Raw genomic sequence first — 11,289 nt, forward strand, 5'->3', positions numbered from 1 at the left:
ACACAACCTTGTTGCATGCAATATTGGAGAAAATACCTATTGCAGCCACAGCTACAGCAAAAGTGTTTTCCATTTGAGAAAAGTCACATTCCTTATTTAATACAGTGTCTCCTTCTTGTATTATGGATTGAGGTTACTGTCAGTGGAGAAAATAACGTCTCCTTTTCTGGTTGGATCTCTCTTTCCTGAATGTGTAAATTGGTAAAGTAAAGGACCCTCTCTTCAATTGACCTGACATTGAACCCTGACGTTTACCCTTTTTTATTTCAAGAATATGTGTTTGCAGTTATACCAGCCCAGTAGGAATTACATTCATATTGGATGAATCTGCACTGCATGATTTTCATCCAGTTCCCTGTGTCAATGCAGGAGGTAGCGATATGCAGCAAAGCAAAAAGTAAGAGTTTGTCTGACCGACTTTTGTTCAGGACACTAGATTGTGTCCCATCACAGTCTTACAGTCAACGTTAGCTTTTCAAAAACTGCACCCATGATCTTTCCCGAACCTTAACCATAAATATGCCAAAGTACCCAAGAAGTAGTTTAATAAAGTTTAATAAATGCTGCCGGTGGACCTCAAACAAGTCTGGGTTTTGCAGAATAGTCTGTTATCAGTGTTTTGTTCTAGGTTAATGGTGCAAAACAAAAAAACAAACAAAAAAAAAGCACATTTCTCCACTTAAAATAGCCCAAAATCCTAAAAAATACACATAGAAAATGGGACTGCATTCTATTGTGACACAAAAACAATTAATATCGCTTGCTCTACGTAGCCGACTAAAGAGTTAAAGGTTTAAGGCCATTTCTTCAGTATAAGTGCATTGTAAGGTTTGTCATTCTTACTGTAGCACCACGAGAGAATTCAAGAGCTTATGCCCTCTAGGAAACTCAGATTTGCCCAAGGGGACAAGGAAACAGACACTCACACACAAATGAAGCGCAATCACAAAAAATGAATCGGTGAGCACACTTACAGTGCAAAGATGTAGACACATAATGGCAATTGCCCAAAGGGACATAGAGGCAATGTTTTTCACTATTATACTTACAGGAACCCCTAAAAAGTCTCCACTCCACCACAGCTCTTCTCCCTTATCTTGCCTCTTTCCCTTCCTCCACTCTCCTCTTCTTGAGAGGTACCGATCTTTGCAATTTTCCCACCTCCGTCCCTCTTTGTCACCAGACTCTCCTCTTTGTCCTCTAATATAGGTGTGTGGCCCTGTCTGTCAGCTCTTCTTCCTGAATGGCTACAAGGACAACAGACCATGACAGCCTTTTAAAAAAAAAAAAAAAAAAAAAAAGAAATTCTGGCTCTTTTTTTATCATCATGGTTTTTTTCCCCCATTATCCGTTTTTCACTAATTTTCTCTTTCTGTGTAAAAATCCTCTTCTTTTTTCTTCATGCACACCCTCTTTCAGTCACCATCTCTCACTCTCTTCCCCCGCCTCCTCTCAATTCAGTGTTACTTAGGAAGTCATGCTATTACCCCGCTGGTCACTCAGCCTGTTCATGGCATGGACGCACATGGCTGCTTACTTAGTATTAAGAGCGGACTGACTGTCGCTGCCTCAGATACTTGGTTGTTTAGTCAGTCAGCCAGCCAGTCAATCAGTCAGTTAGCGGCTCTGTCAGATGGTCATTCAGCCATCACACACAAAGTATCAGTCATGTCAGTCAGTGTGACAGGCAGCGTGAGTCAGGCCGCGTTTCAGTCCATTAGTGAGGCACTTAGACAGCTGATGATGCACAGTGATGCTGTTAATTAGCTACTCACTCAGATGTACAGTTACTGTATGGTTGGAGACAAAAGCATACAATGTGAATGATAAAACTGTTTAATACAGGATTGTAATTGAGATTTTGAAAATAAGATACATGAAATTCTGTACACATATTCACTTTCCCCTCCAGAAGAGTGGTAATAACTTTTGTGATCTGCACCATGTAGGAGCAAAATCAGGTTCCATTTTCAATCTGTCCATTGCTTTGGTCTATGAACTAATACCAAGCTCATGCAATTCTCCTAAGACTGCTGAACTTTGTTTTTAGTGCTAATGAGCAAATGCTAGGATGAACTTACATGCTTAAAGGTTCTCTATATGATATTTCAGTATCTCAGAACAAAACAAATGTGTCCCCATCTCCCCTTCTAGGTCTTGTTCATACTTTTATTTTCATCTGGACATCCTCCTGTTGCATGAATTACCTCCCTTTGAAAAATGCAATACAGCCAAGTGAGTTGTAATACCTCATTTTCTGTCATTATCTTTCTTTTTTTCCCCTCTTAATTATACAGTGGATTTCCTTCCAACTGACTGACAAAAGAATGATGATGATGAATTGATGTCAGGAATTAAAAGGAAAGTTGGAATATCACAAAAACGTTTTTTTATGCATGACTCAGATGGAAAAGTAATTCAACAGAAACAAAATGGTCTGCCTGTCTGTGTAGCACCGTTCTAGTCTTTTCAAGGATTATACAGTGCATCCTTATATTATATCATAGGCCTAATATTCTTTCAGGAACAGTTGAGGATTTTCAGGACACCTCAAAGCACATTATCCTGCTTACATCATGGTCACTTGCCAAAGAAAAAAAAAATTAGGACCATTAATTTATATTTTCTCAGTTTTCCTGGAAACGACTGAGGGTTTGACTAATATGTGGAACAATCATTGCCATCAGGTTCTAATGCAATGAAAACGTTGTTCATTACTCCAGGAAACAGGACAGATCGCAGATACAACGTGGCAGTGGGAGACATTTAGTCTAGTCCGCTAAAAGAGTGACGATGTGAGCCAAAGTCTCAGTGAGTTCAGAGGGGATCAGTCTACTTCCTGCAGCGTATGTGTCTCCATCTTGTGATGTTCAGAGAATGAGATACTGAAGGACCAGAGTTACAATCACTGCAAGCTAGCTTGATAAGGTGCTGCAACAAATTGTAAACAGAGGCTCTGACTGTGTCGCTGTTAGACTTACTTAGACTTAGACTTTCTTTATTGATCCCCATAGGGGGAAATTCGCATGTTACAGCAGCAACAAGTAATAGAAAAAAAAAAAAAAAGAATAAAGAAAACAACAGTAGAAAATAAGCAATAGTGTTACTATGGTTACACCAGCCAGCACATTAATTTAGACGGTGAAGAGTCAGTTTCACCAGAAATACTTAATAGGTGTCCGTTATCATTTTTTAATGGACACCCAGCAGCCAATCAGAATCGAGTATTCACCCAGACCATGGTATCAGTCTGAATACAGATGTATCTGTAAATTTCACAGTTAAGTATTTTTGTGAAGTTAACAGATACACATGTTTTGCATTACTTCATGGTGAGAGCCAGCAGAGCACAAACAAAGTAGGCCAAGGATACATGTTAAAATTGAGCATTTACTCTAAAGAGCACCTAAAAAGATACAAAACATTTAAAGCTGCTCCGAATTATTACACAGCATAGTCTCATCATCCAGTCTGTTTTCAAACCTTTATTTAGCCATAGACCACTGGGAACACTTTTTTCAATACCACCCATTTCACCCTCATTCAATTCAAATACAAAGTGACTCCAGGGAGTTGTTCAATACAGCTACAGTGCAGCTCAGCTGGAGCAGGTGGAGTTAAGTGCTTTTGTCAAGGGCACCACCAGAGAGGCATGCTGAAAAAGAGTGATAGTGTTACTCACACACCTCCACCAGAGTTCAGAGTTGGAGAAGGGCACTCCAGTCACAAGCTAACATCTTCAACCTTAGATCATAAAAACTTAAGAGCAAAAGAAATTTCACAGATTTATTTCAAAACTCATTTTAAGATGTAAAATCTTAGTGTAGGTGCACAAGCAAATAAGCCACATAACCATACAGTGATCCTATTTGGTGCTTCTTTTGATGTTTTAAGTAACCTTGGTTTGTAAATCAGCAAAAGCGTCAGTTAATAAATTCACATGTTGCCAAGCAAGATCAGAGAGTGCTATATTTGAAATGAAATGTCCTTTTTAATTTGCAACATGGATTCCCAGGAACTAGATGATTAGCCAAGCTGTTAATCATCTCCCTCGAGGCGACAACGGCACTACTTTTTACTCAAGTATTGAAAAAATTATTTGGGGACTCCTTCATTTTTTAATCTTTCTGTTTGACAATGCAGTGCCAGGCGCCAAGTGTCTCTTCCTTTCCTGATTTTTTTTCTTTTTTAATGTTTTCATTGGTGACATTTAAGATGCCACTTTAAAACATGACTTTATAGGTACTACCAATAAAACCTAAGCATTTTAATCAGAATCAGTCATTTCAAATATATTATTATAATGACATCATTTAATAACTAGCCATGTACTGAGTACTGAAAAATGATTTTTCAGGTGTCCGCATGACAACAGGTCCCACAATAACACAATATAACTGAACCGAACAATATAACTAACAATAGCTGTTTAAGACAGCAACAGACCCACAACTACCATGCTAAATTGCTGTTTTTGTCAATGGAGTCTGGTGGCCGAGTGATACATCAGCTATGTCTGGTTAAGCAAAAAGGATCAGGTCTGTCTGTGATGATGATAATGATATTCAGACATTTTGAATAGCAATCTGAGCCTGTCAGTGGCAAAAACAAGCACTTCAAGTAGACGTACTTTGATCTGGTGCAATTGGATTACATTGAGGATTGCATTACAGTCATTGTAGCTTTTTTGCCGCATTCTCAGCTGCTGGCAAAGGTGATCGAATGGAGTTCCAAAAGTCTTTGTACCTACCAGTCATTTCGATCCCAAAATATGTAAAAATAGGGCTCCGATTTAGAAATACTGGAGTTATCCTGAAATGACTTTGGCAATCCATTACCCTTTCGTCTAGTGCCACCATAAGCTTGGCATGATAGTTTGAGTAAGATGTTTTAATTATGGGATGGATGAAATCTGAAATCTGGTACATACATTCATGTGCCTTTCCAATATATTTTAGCTTAAGTGATCCTTTGACTTTTTATTTAGCACCATCATCAGGTCAAATTTTTTCCGGTATTTTCGAGTCCAAATGACTGATTGATTCCATCAGTCTCAGCTGTACTTTGTTTAGTGCTAGTTAATGAAGTTTAGCATGCTCACACTCAAAGCTAAGGATATGAATATGGTAATTATTATACCTACTAAATAACAGCATGTTAGCATTGTCATCCTGAGCAAATTACCATGCCAACCATTTCTCATTTCATTACAAAGCGCTGTTGCGCCTGACTACAGCCGCACAGAGCAGCTAACATGTCTCGACTCTCTGTCCTCTGACTCTCTGTTGTGTTTTTTAAGTTTACAAGACACAGCTCATCCTAAATACCCTCGTCCTCCTATACTCCATTTGCTATATTTCTTGTAGCAGCAGCTAGGACTTTTTTCCATGTAAGACTTCGTTGATATCAGGACATGCATATGGCAGAACAGAACCAAGGATTAAAGCATTGAAATCTATTATTTAAAAGGGAATTATCTTAGGATACAGCTATCATTTTGCAGTGTCACTGTGTTTTTGCCATATTGTAAGCGCCGAGGGCTTAATTATGGAATACGTATTGCTTGAGGCTTGGTTTTACTGGAGGACTTCTTTGTAAAAGAGTACTGGGGGAAAGTATGTTCAAATATTTGCACTTGAATCACCACTTTTTGGGATTGAATTGTCTGAAAGTGTAATGAGAAAACCAAAATCAATCTCCAGATATGTGAGTTCCCCTGAATACACTGCAGTCACTTCCAGCTTTTGCCTTCGAAATAAACTAGAGCTACAAATAAAGAAAAGTATGTATAGTGACATTTAAAATCATTATTATGGAGAGGACTTACAGGTGTGCACTGGCTGACTGGTATACCGAAAAGATGAAAAAATGAAGATGAAAGTTGATGAACTTCAAAAGAGTGCATCCCCAAGAGTACGACAAACTTTCTGTGGCTGTAAGGTTTTAAATTTACAAGAGACAGACATGAAATTCTCTAAAATCAGATCTGGATTACAAAAATAAAATCAAACAAAAGCAGAAATATTTCATTTCCAGGAGTAAAAGTAAAACACAGTTTATGGTGGTATGTTTATACCAATTAGGATTAAAGTGTTAATCAAGTGACATATCTGAAGCTCTGTTTATCTACCTTCCTAAACATATCTTCATTAAGAGAAAAACATCTGCAAAAGAGGTATGAAAAAAAATAATTGTGCTGTCCCTTGAGAAAAAAAAACTGGAAGGTTCAAGGATCTGGGACAAAATATTCAAACAAGAAAGCCATTAATATGAGAGTGTAACACAAAAATAATTCCCAGGAGTAAAATTTAGTTTCTCAGGGCTTGAGAGCTCTTTTTTTTCTTTTATTTGGCCTTAACTTTAGGACAACGCATTACAACGCCTTCCTAAATCCTTGTAACAAATTTGTATGAATAAAAATGTGATCAAATATAATGAGTCTGGGTCACAGTTTATATAAAAAGGGACACAGAGATAAAGTGGGAATAATTGAGGCAAATAATGACTCAATATGTAAAGTTTAATAAGGAGAGGATAGTCTTTTTCACTATACCCCTTTTCAGTGTCAGAATCTTTAAAGTCTCAGAGGCCTGTGTGGCCTTCAAATTTCACATTTTGACATTTTAAAATGCATAGACTAATCTCAGGCAGCTGAAGAGGATTCAGAATTGATACAAGAGTTCAAAGGACAGCAATCAAGTAAAAAAGGGAATAAAGTCATGGTTAACATGCAGTATAAGAGATAATTAAGCCATGAAATATACACAATAAAGATTTGAAATACATATTCAGTATTAAAACAACCTCTCATCATGTGACATTATCACCAGCTCAAAGCCTCCAGAAAATATACATCAGTTTTGATTGACTTTGTAAAGGTCATGTGATTAAGAAGGTAATGGGAAGATATCTATCTTTATGGCCTGTCAAATGAACACTTGGCATCAGCAGATTACACACATGCGCTCACACACACACACACACACACACACACACACACACACACACAATCATACACAGTCATTTAAATGTGCTTTAACCCCCTTTGGGGTATTAGTGTGTGTGTGTGTGTGTGTGTGTGTGTGTGTGTGTGTGTATGTGTATGTATGTGTGCACAGAAGAACCATAATTCATTATTATCTACCACACACAGACAGTGACCTCTTAGATTTAGAGAAGTAGGTGATGGAGAGAGAATGTGCATGTCTACATGGATGGCAAAAAAAATTATGAGTGAGTATGTGTACGTGTGTGTGTGTGTGTGTGTGTGTGTGTGTGTGTGTGTGAGTGTGTGAGTGTGTGTGTGTGTGTTTCACTCCCAGATAGAATTAGGTTAAACATTTTCTGATGGTAGCTTTTTCACATTACACAGTGTCTGTGTGTGTGTATGTGTGTGTGTGTGTGTAACAGTGGATAACAGTGAATAATGTCTGTCTGTGGTGCAGCAGCAGAAGATGTTAGTGAAAGGTTTAATTAGCTGTCACACAACAGCCAATAGAGGGAAACACAATACTTACTGTAACACACCCACTACAGTGTGTGTGATTGAGAGAGAATGAATGTCCGTTTATTTACACGTATGTGTTTAGAAATGGCCAAAAGAATGTATACATGAGGACAGACATATTATCTATCTGTATGTTTCTTTCCTCATTTGTGTCAGTGCTTTTGTGGTTATCTCTATTTGCATGTGTGTGTGAGGGACTGTCTTTATTAGCTGGTGTTTAAAGAGAGCATCTTAGAAGATGATAAAAAAAATAAATAAAAAAAGAGAACATTTGCCCACTGGCCCATTTGGCAACTGATGAATTACAAAGCAAAGTGTCAGCGACATTAGATAGGGTTTGTCTCCAAAGTGCATGCGCAATGGCCAAGGGAGCTATGATTTTTGTCAATAGTGTACTCATCCCATTATTTACTCATACATTTATTGATGACAATGCCACTTGTCTATAACTTTTTACAGTCATTCATGCTCTGCAGAGGATGAATCCTTCAGACTTTGGTGATCCTCTGACTTTTCCTCGAGCAGTACTTTGGATCCAGCGCTAATTAGAAAGTGTTAGCATGCTAACACATTAAACTAAGATGGTGGTGAGCATTAAACCAACTAAAGCTAAATATCAGCATGTTAGCGATGTCACTGCAACCATGTTAGCATGCTGACATTAGCATTCAGCTCAAAGTACAGCCTCATAGAGCTGCCAGCATGGCTGCGGACTCTCAAATTATATCATGCTCTGTTTTTTGTTAGCTTTTCCATGATCTATTTGTCAAAGACACTTCAAAACAACTTTACGCCCTGGACCTAATTTCGTGCCGGGTAGCTCACTGAACAGTCTTGCTTAGCTGTGGCTCAGATTTTGGCGGCATTTCCTGTGCACCTAGCTCACTAGCTTTAACAATAAGTCTGCTTGACCCCCAGAGAATTTCAACAGATAATTTCATACTTTAAAAACACATAATTTACCTAACCAGCCTTTTTTTCTTGAGGACTGGTTTGAATATGGATGTTTTATAATCTTATTCATTTATGCACATGGTTAAAATATTATATATATTGTCAGTACCTAAGCTTAGATGCAAAAAAAGCAGCAGTTTCTTATAACCTTCGTGGTAGATGACACCTAATTCTGGCATAAATCTGAATACATAATTATTTCTGTGAAATAAATAGATACAGATAAAGGCTTTGTATTACACACCTAAAAGATGCATGCACTGCAAAGCATCTATAATATCCTTTCATGTGTCAAAATATTACTGGACCAAGCTGGCCCACAACTCTACTACACTTATTTGCCAACTAGACACAGATGTTGTGAATAAATCTACTCCACATACTAGGAGCATATGTTTTCATTTCTAAGAAACTGTTTACCCACAGGACAGCCATGATCCCATGATTGATTTCAGCTGCTGAATCAATTTCCTCCATTAGGGAGACACACAAATGAAGGTGTGATGGAACCCAGTATAATAAATACATTTTTTTTAGAAGTATAGATGTACACAGGGCTCAACTTTGACTCTGACAGCTCATTTTCTACACTCATGACAGGAACCCAAAGACATCTGTCCTGGTTTTGCTAAACGGTCCCAAACTCTGAAATTGCTTCAAATATCATCTACTGTAAGGTCAGCATCAGTCTTCAGTATCAAATTTGAAATGACCAAAAGAGTTCTGCCTGGGAATGTTTGGCTGGGCGCTGGTCCAAACTGTGCCTTATATGTGATCAATAACATTCTAAAATGAATCCTTAACTCCAAGTAGCAGCCACTGAAGTGGGGCTTAAAGCTCTCATCAGGAGTCTGATTGCTGCATTTTGGACCAACTGTGCTTGGGAACTGAGAAGTGCTTAAGTACAGTGAGCACTAAATATTAGTATTGTAAATCAAATGTCTTGTATTCTGGGGGCCCAAATCATAATACAAGTATAAATGCTTAATTTTACCATTGAGACCTTCATCTAAATATAATTGTGTTCATGGATAAAAAAAACATTTAATTGCTTTTTACATTTTTTTCTTTTACTGTATTTCGACAAACAAAATTACACCCCAAATGTTTGTATAACACTGATTATGCGCCTTAGTTGTAAACTAATTGTTTATTTTATTCACTTCATGGTCATAAGCAGGCAGGGGGTTGGTGTTTGCAGTCTGTGCATGACACAGGGATGAAGGAGACAGTCACCTTCATCTCTGATCCTTTCTAACAGACATTTTATCCGAGATGTGATTTGTCTATGACTTCATGCGACTGATGGCTCCACAGAGTCGACCTTTTCCCTTATTAACGGTTGTAATGGTTTGCGTTTTGTTTTGTATTCTCAGAAAGCCTTGATCGGACTACCAAGCACAATCCACACAATTATTAACTTGAAAACTTTATTTTCCCGGTGGTGTTGTGCACAGAGGCTTTGGGCCATGCTAATTTTCGTCTTTTCACAGAGCTTTAATTAAGACAACAAGGATTTAGCGTCCTCCAATGACATCACCTAGGGGACTAATTCTACTTCATTTGCTCTTATAAATCTCAAACAAAATAAGCCGATCCAAGACTGTTAGTTTTTGAGATTAAAATAAATTGGGCATAGCCTATTGATTATATTTCACTAAAACCCAGATGCCAATTTGTGTTGTGTGTTTATGGGGCACAATGTAACACAGCCGCATGATCAGGTAGAAACCTTGTAACTCAAAAAACATTCAGCTGTTCAGGAAGTTAACATAACTATATTTTCAGATTGACAGTTGTGCATTTTTTTTTATTATTTAAAAAGTGTTGAATACATTTTGTAGGCCCTTGGGTCATGAAGGATTCCACATGATGGCAGGAATACGGCTCCCAGCCCTGCTTTTGATCATAGCCACAGAACTTCAAAGACACAAAAAGAGAATTTAATTTAACATTTAATGGAACATTTTTAGGAAGAGTATACAAATCCTACCCGAATTCACCTTACATTACCTTTCTCTGAGTACCAAAACAGAAAAGGATGTTTTAGGTTTCATGATACCAAATTATCCGCTAATCACTGCGGAGCTAGTGAGACTGATTGTTAAACCACTGTTTGCTAGCCTGTTCCCAGACGTTTACTTGATGCTCACTTTTTTTTATTTTCAGAAATCAAACAGGTCTGGCATTGTGCTCAGAGGTTGAAAAAAAAGAATCAAACCAGTCAAGAGTGAATGAGGATGTCATGTTCTTATGAAAACTATGTTCTCCAGAAAACTAAATACATCCATGAAAAATAATGACAATAAAATGGCCATATGGGTTGGCTAGTGTAAATCAGCATAAATATTCCCTCTTCATGACAAATGTGCTGAGTAGGCACTTATGCATCTACTGTTTTAACTAAATATGTTGATGACACAAATATTTGATAGTGATTGGTTGGGGTAAAATATCAACTACTATCTCATTTGCCCAAAACAAGAAACATCCAACATGAACACATTGTAATTCTATACAATGCAGTGAAAACAAAATACTAATTCAGTCTGACTATCAGGTAACTCTAAGCTCCGTTTGGGCCAAATCCTGCAGGACAAAAGATGTATTTCACACTTACATGTCTGAACGAGCTGTCCAGACATGAATCACCATTATATGGGGAATCAACCAAGGCTCAACTCGAGGGACTCAATTATGTACCCTCCATGGTCCTTTTAGTAGAAATCCTGCAAGGCGAAAATAACTGTGATGCTATAGATTCACTATGTCAATGCCACTCAGTTACTGCACGAACAACAAACAAAATTTGCAGCAAGACAAAAGAC

Source organism: Pempheris klunzingeri, chromosome 20 (genome assembly GCF_042242105.1).
Source record: "Pempheris klunzingeri isolate RE-2024b chromosome 20, fPemKlu1.hap1, whole genome shotgun sequence".
Lineage (NCBI taxonomy): Eukaryota > Metazoa > Chordata > Actinopteri > Acropomatiformes > Pempheridae > Pempheris > Pempheris klunzingeri.